Genomic DNA, 13,685 nt, shown 5'->3' with positions numbered 1-13,685 from the left:
ATTTGCAAGATTTTTTGCTGCCAACGGGAGAAGCTCCAGAGAATCTTATGCAGATTATAATTTCATCACGAAATCTGTTTCAGATGAAGCCGTTCCAGAGAAAAGTCTTCGCCCGTCCAGGCGTTTGCGGCGAACAGGGGTCTGTTTGCCACCATTTTGTGACGTCAATAATGTCTTTTTTTATGTCGAAAAAAATTTATTTGTAAACTTTAATGTTCAATAAACAAGAATCCCAAAGAGTTAGGCGCATTACTATTCATTTTCCTTGGAAAAAAATTAATTGAAAAACAGGCCGAAAAAAGGCAAAAGATTGGGAATACCCCCTTAAATGGGATATTTTCAACAATATAATTTACGCTAGTGTTTGTGAGACCGCTCGGCGAGAACCTAACGCAACCAACTCAATTAGACAGCTTTCTTTCTTTAACATTGCTTAACGATGTATACGACAAAACGTGAATTCAAGTGTAAAAATGATCCCCAAAAGTTTTGTTACGCGTGTGGCAACTATATATTTACAAAATCGGTATAATTTCACAATTGGTAAAGACAACGTTAAAAATGATCCTCTTGTGGTAAAAGAACGCATAATACTTCCACCACTACATATAAAACTTGGGCTATTCAAAAATTTCGTTAAAGCGTTGCAAAAAGAAGAGCCGGCATTCCAGTACTTGAAATCAGTATTTCCAAATTTATCTGACGCAAAGATAAAGGAAGGTGTATTTGTTGGCCCACCGATCAAAAAACTGCTCAATGATTCCGCATTCAATACGGTTTTGACACCAGATGAGGAAGAAGCGTGGAAATCGTTCCAGCGTGTTGTCACAACCTTTTTAGGAAATTTCAGAAGCCCAGATTTTGAGGAAGCCGTCGATGAATTGCTCAAAAATTATGAGAAAATAGGTATAAATCAAAAATATTGTGTTTGTTACATATAATTAATTTCAAATCCTTTTATTTCACTGAACACAGGTGTGAATATGTCTTTGAAGATACATTTCCTACATTCTCACATGGATTTTTTCCAGGAAAATCTTGGTGACTAGAGTGATGAGCACGGCGAACGTTTTCACCAACAAATGAAGATGATGGAACGTCGTTACCAAGGGTTTTGGGATGAAGCAATGATGGGTGACTATTGTTGGTTTCTGATTCGAGAAACAAGTTCAAAACATCGAAGACAAAGTCATTCGATTCTCAATCATTTTTAATAAAACCTAAATAAATTTCTTTTGTATCAACTCGGTTTTAAATCCTGATATGCCTTAATCAAATTGATATGTAGAGAAAAGAATGTTCCATGAAAACTTTACATGTGATTTGGATGCTTACAACGACACCTAGGGGGCTGTCCATAAACTACGTAGACAGTTTAGGGGGGGGGGGGGGGGTTGACAATTATCCACGGCCCATACAAATTTTAAAAATGTTGTATGGACAATTGTCTACGAAGGGTAAGGGGGGGGGGGGGTCAAAAATCCCAAAAAACTGTCTACGTAGTTTATGAACAGGCCCTAGAGAAGGAACTCTAAAGCTGTTGAATTTCAGCAACATTTTTAAGCGTTTTACAAAAATGCTCATAACTTCGACAATTTCCAACCAATTTCATCCATTAAAGGCTCATTTTCTCCGGTTTTGAATGGACTTTAAGAATAAATTATGGAATGATTTTTTGAATCTTTTTATCCCATTAAAAATGTTGATTAAAACAAGATTTTTATGGAAAATCCGCAGCAAAAATAAAAAAAAATGCTGAAAATTTTTAAATGACTTCAAAATTAAATTTTTAATTAAGACATAATATTCTAGTGAACGATAGCAAATTTATTTAGCTTCATTTTAATAAAAAAAGATTTAAAGTTGGTGCACTAGTTCCAAAGATATTGACATTTTAGTAATCGTACTTTTGTCCAAAATTCAAAAAATCAAAATTTTTGTATATCTCAAAAATGGCTCTACTTTAATTTTTTCTGACCACGGCATTGAATTCAGCGTAGGATTTTGCATTGGAAATGATCATCACCTTACCGAGTTCAAAAATGCTGTAAACTAGTGTAATTAATCAAAATGTCCCAGAGATATATTGTGATGTATGTGAGATATTTGGATTTGAATCAAACAATATATTTTATTTAAACAAATGCAGCTTACATTTTTCTGTTATGTAAAATAAGGTGGGTCAAGTTTGAATAGCTCCCCAGCAGCTGTGCCAAATTGAAATGAATTTGGTTAAGATTTGTATTTGTGGGAGATCTTTAAAATTTGTGTAGTAATACCAACAATCAATACGAAACTAACGATTTTAAATTGGCTCACCACTTTAGTAGCCTATTGGTCCCAAGCAAACGATTAACGTACCCTATTCTAGTTGAAATTCTATTACTACACTATGTTTGTTTTGATTCGCTATGAAAGTTTGACAGATAACATCAGGGGTGTGTGGATTCATGCAGAACATGCAGGGGTGAGTGAAATAGCTTGGGACTGCTTGGGACCGTTGTTCTGGTACTGAGTGAGCCAAAAATAATAATGATTTTCTTCGGGACCCAGTGGTCTTAGAGTTACCTCTATGGTAATACAGTCATTCCATGGCGAAATTTCGTAAAAATTGATAGTTTTTTTGCTTATCGCAAAATATTAGGCCGGTATTTTTTTTTCAATTTTGTCAGCGAGTCGATTTCAAAGATTAAAATATCCAAGGAAAGGTAATTAAAAATAATGTTAAATGGGATTTTGCATTGAAAAACATTGATTGTTTTTGTTTTTATGGTCTTTATGGTTTGTAGACAGAGATTGCAATATGTTTTTATATTTTTCCTTAAAAATGTAGGCTTTTTACACAACATATGAAAAAATCAGCGATGTGTTTTTTTTCGTTTTTGAGTTATATTTTTTGAAGTTAGCAAGATTTGCTCAATACTCCTACGCGGCTAGACTGCCATGCGTCGTGACTATGTAACGGTCGCTATACATTAATGAAGATGCATAAAACATTCACCTGTCTGAAAAGGGCATATGACCAAAATGTAAACACATCGTTTGATACCATTATAAAGCACCGATAAATAACTACCAGTCGTATAATAATGTTCCGCATTGTCGATAAAAATCATTAAAAATAACTTCATTTTCAAAACGGCCGAACAATTAAATTTTTGGAATTCATAGGCCAAAATACTAAAACGGCCAAACATACATTGTTTCGTTCCATTAAGTTCCATCTAGTAACGAACGATGATTAAAAAATTTCAAATCAAATGTAGGCCTTACTGCTTGAGGCAGGGCCGGTGATTTGTTTTGCATTTATTTGACGTTAAGAAAAGGCTTAAAAAATGGCCTTCCATTTCTGATGACAAGCACAACGGCTTTTAAATATAGACCTAACCATTGAAAGATTCACAAAAAGGTTTTTAATTTATAAAATTAAATTGTTATTCATTTTTTTTTGGCTTTTAGAAAACTTTTCGCATAGTTTGAATGTTGTGTACTGAGATACAGTTGTTATTTTGAACAATATAAATGCCTAAAATACTTCTATTTGCTTATATAAGAATGAAATAGTGGTTGACAAATTTACTAGAGTCGGTGTATAATGAGTCACGCCAAGAGAAAAACAGTTGAACTCGCATCACGGTTTTCGAAACATTCACTTTCTTTTCACTTGGCAACAGAGGACTTCTACATCAACTTCAAATGACTTCTAGCGAGAATAAAAAATAGCGGCTGTAGTAAATCGTTATATCAGTGATTTTGTCAAATTATCTTACCAAAAAATAGTAGAAATTCGCACTACTGATCATTACCAAACGTATCCCATGGCATTTTAATGCTCACTGCGTGTTTATGATCATTTTTTCGATTATATTTTATATTTTATTGCAATACCTTTCGTGGACCTTTCAAAGCATCGTAATGTTTGTTTACTTTGCACGATAGGTAGCCGGTTTCACAGTTCAATAGGTAGACTTGGCTTCGCTCTTGGCGTGAGTCATTATACACCGACTCTAAAATTTACAAGCCATTTTCTGGTTTGTTTACATGTTTACATAGGCTCTTTTCAAATTTTACGCGAGAATTCAAATAATTAATTTTGAAACTGGATTGCATTTATAGCGTGTTATTATGATTGCATCGTTTGTTATGACACTATTTTGATGACATTTAATCTACGTTGTGTTGGAATAAATTGCAGGTCATGCTAACTTAGAATCACATCATTCAAAACAAAGACGGCCGTGTCTGAGATCTTTGCACCCTTCTTATACATTGCAATAAATTTTCTTTGGTATAGGGTTTTAATAGTACGATGTATAGGGCAATTCTCGATTAATTTTTGAATAGGTCCTATCTCCTTTCATCGATACGTACAATCTTTAATTCACTGTTTGTGTTTTCAGTTTGTTGCACTGATTGTATGTAGGTACAAACAAGCGCCCGCCGCCCACACCGAACATCTGATTTTGACAGATCGATGAACGTCGACCTTGGTTCAGTGTTGGTGGCATGCTGCCGTTCGTGAATGGAGTTCATGCGCATTACCGTGGCCGTACGGGAAAGGGAAGCACTATGTAGCACATGCTTGCTTGCCACATCTCGTCCATAAGTCAAAGTGAGAAAGAGCAACGTAAACAAAAGTCTCGGTCCTTACCGACAGGGGCACGAAGCCGGCCGAACTTGTTTTCTTTCTGTCTGACGGTGGCCTAGGCTGCCTCGTAAGAAATTTACCCATTTTTCCCGTTCTTCTTCCGTATGTTCATCGGACTGGTTTGAGTTTTATTTTTCTTCCATTTTGGCCAAACCAAATTGCATTGCAACATTCAGGTTGTGTGTTTGTGTTTTGATGTGATTATCAGTATTTTTATAGAGGAACACATAAATCAATGCAGTCGTGTTCCGGGGTTTTCATGCAATGATTCCATGTGCAATGCGCAGTTGGAAGCTTTCAGGTCTTATCTATTATGAATTGTTAGTTTACTGGGCAAACACAAAGTAAATACGTAAAACTTTTTATCGATTTTTATATAGTACACTGTAGACGTAAAAATCCCCTTACGTACCTTCTTAAGAAAGATGTAAACTAGTTTGAACGATCCCAAGGTGAAATCTTCAGCTCTGGGTAATATTTTTCCTGATGTGGCAGGAACTATTTTCAGTCTTCCTTAAGAATGATTGCACTCTGGATCTCGGCAAAAGAATTCACACACGGCATTGTCAACGTAACAATTGTACTCTGAATTTTCTATCGACACAATTTATGTGCGATTCAATCGATTTTCATGTTACAGCAATTTGGTTATGATGGAATTAATTTAATTTCAGCCAAATATCAACCTTTCCCGAGAGATCACTGAAAATCGACTGGACGAACCAAACCCGATGACAACTGAGCTGACGTTTGTCTTGACGTCAAATGAGAGAACTCGCGTAGCAACAAGAAATTGATGTATTCATGAATGAATGGAATTAATTCATACATAATTCACTGAGTTACGTTCATATATTACGTAGCGCACAAAAAGTAGACTTTGGAACACCGCCACCTCTTTTTCCTAAACATAATGCATTGCTTGTAGCACGATATCAGGCTTCCTCCTACCATATCTTGCGTTTCGTAATATCTGAACAAGCCCTGATAGGGTTGGTTTACTTGAACCCTCGTGACTGACATTGGTATACTACTGGCATACCACTGGCATTGGCATACTATACTTTAACAGTGCTGCCAATGCAACTTCGACTTAATTTCATTTGGTGAAATAGTCATTTCGAAAGGGGCTTTTGAGACAGTGGAGTAGAAGTACGTACTCGTAACTCTTGTATTAAATCAATAATTTGAGAAAAATAATGATTTTTCGAATAGCTATATAGGGTAAATGGATGTAATGTCCGCCTATATGCCACTAATTTGGGTTGATGTATATATTATGTCACGCTCCAAGGGGGGAGGGGAGGGGTCTAAGATTTTGTAACAAGCAATGCATTAGGTATAGGAAAAACGTCACGAAAGGGGGGGAGAGGGTAATTTTTCGCTCGATTTAGCGTGACATAATTAATGCATGGGCCTGGGCCCATACATAAATTCAGCAATCGACTAAATTTTCAATATCGACCAAAACTATCCATTAGTACCGTCCCAATGACGCTTTCATCTAGATAAAATTGATAAATAGCATATTTTAAGCGATGGGCCCAATCTTAGATCCATAGGTCCATAGATCGAACATCACCTATAAAGGATTGGTTGCAATCGAATGTTCAAGTATTGGAATACCAGCATGGTTGATTTCTACGAAATTAGTCGCTAGTTAAAGAAATACGGCATTTTATTTTGTAAAGCCTGGTTAAAACCAAATCTGGACGCGGATTTAGATGTAACGCTGACTTTTGACTGTACACTGCCACACAATTATGGATCACTCGAGGGATCACTTCCACTTGATAAACACGCTAAACTTACTGATCCGTAATAATTTTAGCTGATCTTTAATTGTGGGGTAGGGTAACTGGTGAAAATTTCAACGCGTTTAAAAGTTATAGATCATGGAACTTGAAATAAAAAAAATATTCTGGTCAAACATCTTCTAGGCTTTTAATGTTTTTTGCGAGCGGTTTACTGGCTCTCAATAATATTCCAGATGTACTTTCATAGTAATTAGTTGAGAGTTTTCTATGCCAACCAACTCTAAAAATCTTCAGTCTTCTTTAGTTCATTTTCAGTTCCTCGATGATGAGTCATTTTTAGATTCACTTTTTTGAGCATTCGTTCAGGCTGGGTTTATTGATTTATTTTTTCAGCCCTTCGATGATGGAAAATCTTTGGATTTAAATCATAATTATTAACTTTTTTTCAACCTTCGTTCAGGCTAGATCTATTGAATTAAAATATTTGAGCTTATGTTCAGCTCGTCGATGATGGTACATCTTTAGATTAACTTATTTTTCAGCATTCGTTTAGGTTGAGTTTATTGATGCCTTGAGGAGTTGAGGGTTTGTAACCTTTAATCGCGCTTGTCTCTTTAATTACGGCCAAAATCTCGATTTGAGGGGTGTTTAAGTGTTCGAAATCTTTAAACGCGTTTATCTCCTTAATTAAGCCCTAAATTTAAATCGAGTCAATGAAGGGTGGAAGTTTTTGCGCGTGAATCTTCGAAATCTTAGTTCAGTATTTTTTGTATATAGAAATAACGACGCGATAAAGTTAACCTTTTTTTTTAATATGTATATATAGAGGAAATGGCTCTAATGTTGGCTTATAGATCTAAGATTGGGCCCATCACTAAAAATCTGCTATTTATCAATTTTAACTCGATGAAAGCGTCACGGTACTAATGGATATTTTTGGTCGCTATTGAAAATTTGGTCGATTGCTGAATTTATGTATGGGCCCAAATTAGGGGCAATTAAGCCGACATTACATCCATTTCCCCTTCATCGATTTTTTAAATGGTGAACATGGAAGAGCGATTGATTTTAAACTTATGAAACATTAGAAGGTCAGCTAATTACAAATCATTCGAATGAGATACACTCCAATTATTTGTTTCAATTTAATTCAATATTTACCAAATAATGTCTCAAAAATTAATTAAAGAGCTCGGCTAGCTTGGTGGATGCCACTTTTGCTTACTGATTAGAAGATCGTCTGTTTAAGACGTGTTGATCAGCAATCCATATCAAATCCTTCTTAAGAGCAGTTATTGTCGTCGTCTGAGAGGTCGTCGCCGGGACCGAAATCTAGTAACAGCATCTTGAACAGGAACTTAATCGTATTTTTTTTGGTTATAGATTTAACTGAATCGGAAATATTTTTATATGAGATAAAGCGTATTGAAATTCCGTTGGAGGAACAAGTAGGGGAATTTACGTATTCTCGGCAACTTAAGAAGCGACCGTCTTTCGATAGCCTTTTTTTAAGAAACGCACACATATGCAGTATTGATTTGCTTACAATCTTTTGCAGCCAGCTGCTCTTACAATTTCAGTCGAATGAATTGTTAAAAACTGTTTTGAAACGCTTTTACAAAGCTCCAATCTTCTCTAGTGAGATCGACTATTGTGGGCAACATCTTTTTATTCGGCAAACTTTCTATTTGAGCTAAATGTTAAACAGCTGTGCTTTCATCGGAAACTCGAAATCAGCAGCATTTTGTAGTACGTGTGTTTTATTTCAAGAAAACCTTGCTAGATTGCTTTTTCTCCGTGGTGGATTACATTTCAACAAATTGAAGCTGAAAGTCTAAAGAATCGTTTGAATACATTCAGCGAAGTGTTTTCGAAAGAGAATCCAGTGAAATTAGCGTTTCAATTTGGGTTGCCGAAAATAGTCTGTCATGCCGAAGCCGTTATTTCCCCTACGTTAAAGAAATAATATTTGAGTTTTTTTTAAAGACGTTTTGATCGGAAATATATATTAAATCCTTCTCAAGAAAAGTTTTTATCGTAGCAACAGCAAGTTGAACTTGGTCGTAACTGTTTTGTGGCATAAGGAGCTCGGTGGCCTTGTGGAGACCGATTTTGCTTGCTGAGCAAAAAATCATAAGTTCACATCATAGAGTTATACTTTTAATCGGATTTCTTTCATAATATTACGCTTTATGTAAAGAAATTTGATTTTAAGGCCGGGTACGTAAAACAAGTAACATTTGAGTTTTAGGAAAGACGTGTTGATCGGAAATCCATATCAAATCCTTCTCAAGAGCAGTTTTTGTCGTCGTCGTTCATGAAGTCGCCGCTGGGATCGAAACCTAGTATCAACAAGTTGAACGGAAACTTGATCGTAGTTGTTTTGTAATATAAGAGCTCGGTGGCCTAGTGGCGACCGATTTTGCTTACTGAGCAGAAGACCATGGATTCAATCCCACGCTCCTTCGCGCTTTTGAATCGATAGGATATCAATTCAGCACATCGCTTACCAATCCCTCCCAACCCTTTTATCCAACATCCCAGTGATTTCTCGTGGAAGTGTAAAGCGAGTATTACGTCAACATATTCCTACCCATTCCTTTCTTGACCAGAAATCGGACGTGGCCGGCACTTGCCTAGCTTTAGATCACCAGTATTTACACATTGAGGATGATTGCTAGTCCCAAGCAACGTCTATTAGTTCTCTGTGTAATTACAGCTGATCTGGCAATAACAGAGTTTCATCCACGGGCGGTCAATCATGCTCATAATCTCGCTCATAATTAGCAAGCAGTCAATAATTTGCAGTTTTATGAGCAGATATAAGTATCAGTTAATACACATGTAAATTATATGCAATCCCGGTAAAAGTTACGTGAAAAATAAAAAGCACATATGTTTTCAAGTAAATCGGACTTGAAGATTTTTCAGAGTGTACATGTTTATATTATGTGATAGCAAGCACAATGATAGGTGTCCGGCCATTTGGCCGAATGACGTTTGGCCAAACACTTGAGAAGGATTAATTTATTTTCGAATAACTCTAAATTTCTGATTAGAAATACAAAATATAGAAATGGACACATTTTTACGATCTAGGACATGAAGAATGTTTCATGATCCTTGACTTTTCTCAATTCCAAAATTTTACGTTATACTGAAGATTATAAAATGTTTCATTTGATTGTGTACAATTAAGTTTTCTACACTTTTTTGAATGTTTACTCAAAATTACAAAAATTTAAATTACCGTGTATATTTTTCCTAGAAATTGGGGAAATGTCGGCTTCGGCAATACGTAAACCTATTATCGTCATGGGGTAAACAAAGTCCTAGAGCACTCAAATTTGGCCAATAGATGTTCTGAAGCAAAATGCATCCACCAATGCCAAAATTGAGCTCTTAAGGACTTTGTTTACCCCCTGACGATAATAGAATAAGGTATTGCTGAAGTCGTCATTTATCCTACTTAATTTATTTTTGCAACTTTGTCTCAGACGTCATTTCGATCTGAAGTGACGGTTTTGTCCTACAATTAATGAAAAGATCCAAAATGGCGGAATTAAAGCACAAATGTAAATGATTGCCTATAACAAACAATTATGCAAAGTTTCATTTAATTAAGAAGGTCGAGTTTGAGCGATTGGCGTGCTGCTCATTGTTGATTAATGATTCATAACCTAGAGCATTTCCAGCTCAAAACGCAAAAAAAGCCATTTTGACCCGACCCTACCCGATTTGAATGAAGCATTGCACAGTATGGGTTGCTACCCAAGATTGCATTTAACAATTGAAAAAGGCCCATCAATATTTGTAAACAAATGGTTTGTAAGGCCTTTCATTGCAAAGCGTACACGGAGGCAAAATAACGTAAGAATTCCATTTAAGAATTTTATCCACAAGAAATCGATAGGAATTTAACCGAACCATGGAGACGTTGAGATTACGGGTCCTGTGTCTGGACCACTCGTCTGTCAACGCTTGGGAAAATGGAATGGGTAAAGGCGTATAATATACTAGACTAAAATCTTTCACAAGTCACACTTATGAATTGCATATGTCTCGTTCTTAAGTCAAGCCTTATGACATTCTTAAGCCTATTTGCATCAGTGTAGGCCGTCCACGCAAACGAACGGCATCATCAGGTAGAGCAAAGTTTCAAAATAGATCCAGTCGAACAAAAGCTGAAAGAAGTGACTACTGAATACGCTTCCTATCTCAAGAACAAATGGCTTAAGCGCCACCTCCGAAGAGGACCACTCGTCAAGGTTTGATTTTCCCGGAAAGAAACTCAACCTCAGGGCGGGTTTATGTTTTTCTTCATGTCTTCCTCAGATTTTACCTCCTTGGGATGCTTCCGTAGTGCCTGCTTCATAATAGCCCAGTATTTTTCGATGGGCCTTAGTTCCTGGGGGGGTGGGGGTTCATGTCATTGAGTACGAAAGTGACCCCGTTGGCTTCGTACCATTCCAGGACAACATTTGAATAGTGGCACAAACCTAGATCCGGCCAGAAGATCGTAGGGCCCTCATGTTGCTTCAACAGAGGAAGCAGACGCTTCAGTAGACACTCCTTGAGGTAGATCTCCCCGTTACAGTCCCGGTAGTCACGAACGGCGCACTCCGTTTGCCACATTAGCAGACAGCTCGATTGCCAAATTATATATTTCTTGGTAAACTTTGAAAGTTTCTGCTTCCTTACTTCCTCCGGAACATCAAATTTGTGCTGGGCGGTGAAGAACAGTAGCTCCGGAAGCTGCCGGAAGTCCGCCTTGACGTAAGTCTCATCATCGTTAGCATCTGGGTGTATAGTTTCCGGGCCCGAGACTTTCCCACTGTATTTTGCCGTTAGTCACGATTTGGAGATTTCTGCACTTTGTACGTATGCAGTCCCTCCTGGTCCTTGGCTATCTAAACGAAAGACTTGGACAGATTCAACTGTTTGGCCACATCCCTGACCGAAGCATTGGGATTCCGCTTAAACGCTTTCACGACACGCTTGTGATCCTGATCACTAATAGAACATCCATTCTGACCGCATTTCTCCTTCCGTTCGATGCTCAGAGTTTCGAGTAACGTTTAATCATACGACTTACCTTACTGTACGATTTCGAGTTGTTTTCCGATGTCCCGATGAGAGAGTTGAGGATTTTTCAGGTGCTTGCGCAAAATAAATTCGCGACGGTGCTTTTAGGGTGACACCATTTTGTTCACCTTTCGAAAAACTGACAGCGATAAAAATACAGTGTTAACAATACACTCTAAACTACTTGTACCTAAATTTTCAAGAGAAAATACCCAATTGGTAATTTTCAACAGCGTTTTTTCCGTGATGCAATTTGATGTGGGACATCCTTTATGTGAAGAATCTAGCCAACCAAAATTAAAATTACGGGGAAAGCATTAATTTTACGAAACCAACATTTATTGCAGGGCCAAATAACGGAAATCATTTTATGTTTTATTAGTGTTCCAAACCTAGGTTTATTCCGAGGGGGACGACTCTATCTACGATGCAGGAAATATAGTGCTTTGCTGTGGCTAGCTGCGCGTACGCTGAGTAGATAGAAAGAAGATTTATCACGATATTGAAGATTTCCTGCAAAAAGATGATGCGCGATGCAAGTAGATGCGAGAAATGAAAGAAGATTTTTCGAAGATTTATTCGCTAGTGTGAGATTTTTTGAGCATCTAGAATTGAGATTTTGATGTGTCGCCCCCCTCGGTTTATTCATACTACTTGTTCCTTTCCCATTTGTTTGTTTGTCTGCTAGCTCTCCCTAAGCGTGTGTGCGGTTTTCTGAGCTAGTTCTAGCGATTGCTAGCCTATCCTGTTATTTGTATTCGAGCTCATGTGTTTGTGTGCGTGGAGTTTCGTTTACTCACGGTACCATCCAGTGTCGTCGCTATTTCAACCTAGGTTTCAAAAGTATCGGCAAAGTATAGCATCCCTTTGTAGGAGTGAGGTTGACAAAGTACCAAATGGTGTTGCGCATTGCACCCCGGATTGGATTGGTGCAGAAGTTCCCAATTTAAACCTTCGAGTTGGTAGTAAAACTAGCGCCGATGAGATGCCGGGTGTGTTTTGTAGAACAACTTCAAAATAGAAAAAAAATCGGCAAGTCTGATATTTGCACACATGTAAGAATAGGTTTTTACCATTTGCCACCTCGATTGAAATAATCGGTCGGGGTTTTTTTAATTCTTTATTAATGAGATTTTTAGCCTATGGCTAGTTCATCTCCGGGACTAATCGGTCTGGGATCTAGAGCAACTGATTTAAAGTTTTGTTATGCATTTAATCTACACTGAGGCAAATAGACCTAAGAATTTCATAAGGCTCGACTTATGAATAACATCTATGAAATTCATTCATTCGAGACTTATGAATGATTTTCGGGTAGCATACACTGAGGCAAATAGACCTAAGAATTTGATAAGGCTCGACTTATGAACAACATATGTGAATTTCATAAGCGTGACTTATGAATGATTTTCGGGTAACATGAGGTAGCTCTTATACGCCTTCAACCATTTCATTTTCCCAAGCGTTGAAAGACGAGTGGTCATCACACGGGCCCCCTAACCTCAACGTGCATTTGCCGGTTCCAGTCTGCTCCGATTTATTATTTTTTCGTCAACATTATTTTTCATAAGGCAAATGAATGAAATTCACACTCATTTCTTATGGCTAAAATTCACAAGTGTTTCTTATGGAATTCTTACGCTCTTTTACCTGCGTGTATGGTTTTACAGTGGTAGCTTTGAACATCCAAGACATTCCCTCTTATTCTGCGAGTCATGTGACTCTCTCTCTCTCACCGGTGAGGTGACAATAGTCACCTCGTGTGAGGTGACTCTCCATTTGATTTACATGGAGAGTCACCTCACACGAGGTGACAATTGTCACCTCACCGGTGACAGAGAGTCACGTGACTCGCAGAATAAGGGGGATTGTTAGTAAGAGCCTTCATTCTCCCATTTGATTAAAAAAGGGACAGCAGATTGGTGGAAAATAATTAAAACAGAAGAGTAGTGAAACCGAGTTAAGTAGGGAAGTCGGAGGATAAGTAGACTTTTGTATTCAAGTAACAATTTTACGCTAATGTTTATTTGCGCTTAAATGTGCATTTAAATAACAAATATAGTTGAATGATCTGTTGTTCGGATTTGCTATAGTAATTAATGAAGTTTATTTAACTGCAATTGTTCAATCCGTAATAGTTTTGTATTGTCAATAGTCCCTATATGCCTTCATAGACGGCTAAGTAAACTTCAAAA

General features: G+C 37.2%; 1 protein-coding gene across 3 annotated transcripts in view; it reads right to left on the bottom strand.

Annotated features, from left to right (window-relative positions):
* phtf (putative homeodomain transcription factor) overlaps nt 1-5,371 on the bottom strand; it is a 50,623-nt gene extending 45,252 nt beyond the window's left edge. For all 3 annotated transcript variants that reach the window (XM_065234588.1, XM_065234589.1, XM_065234591.1), the window contains exon 1: nt 5,061-5,371. The gene's annotated coding sequence lies outside the window, so the exon portion shown is untranslated. The remainder of the gene's footprint in view (nt 1-5,060) is intronic.
* Between the last annotated feature and the right edge of the window lie 8,314 nt (nt 5,372-13,685).

Source organism: Ochlerotatus camptorhynchus, unplaced genomic scaffold (assembly GCF_037179485.1).
Source record: "Ochlerotatus camptorhynchus isolate MF236.1 unplaced genomic scaffold, CSIRO-AGI_Acam_v1.1 ptg000434l, whole genome shotgun sequence".
Classification (NCBI taxonomy): domain Eukaryota; kingdom Metazoa; phylum Arthropoda; class Insecta; order Diptera; family Culicidae; genus Ochlerotatus; species Ochlerotatus camptorhynchus.
This window is presented reverse-complemented; position numbering and strand designations above follow the sequence as displayed.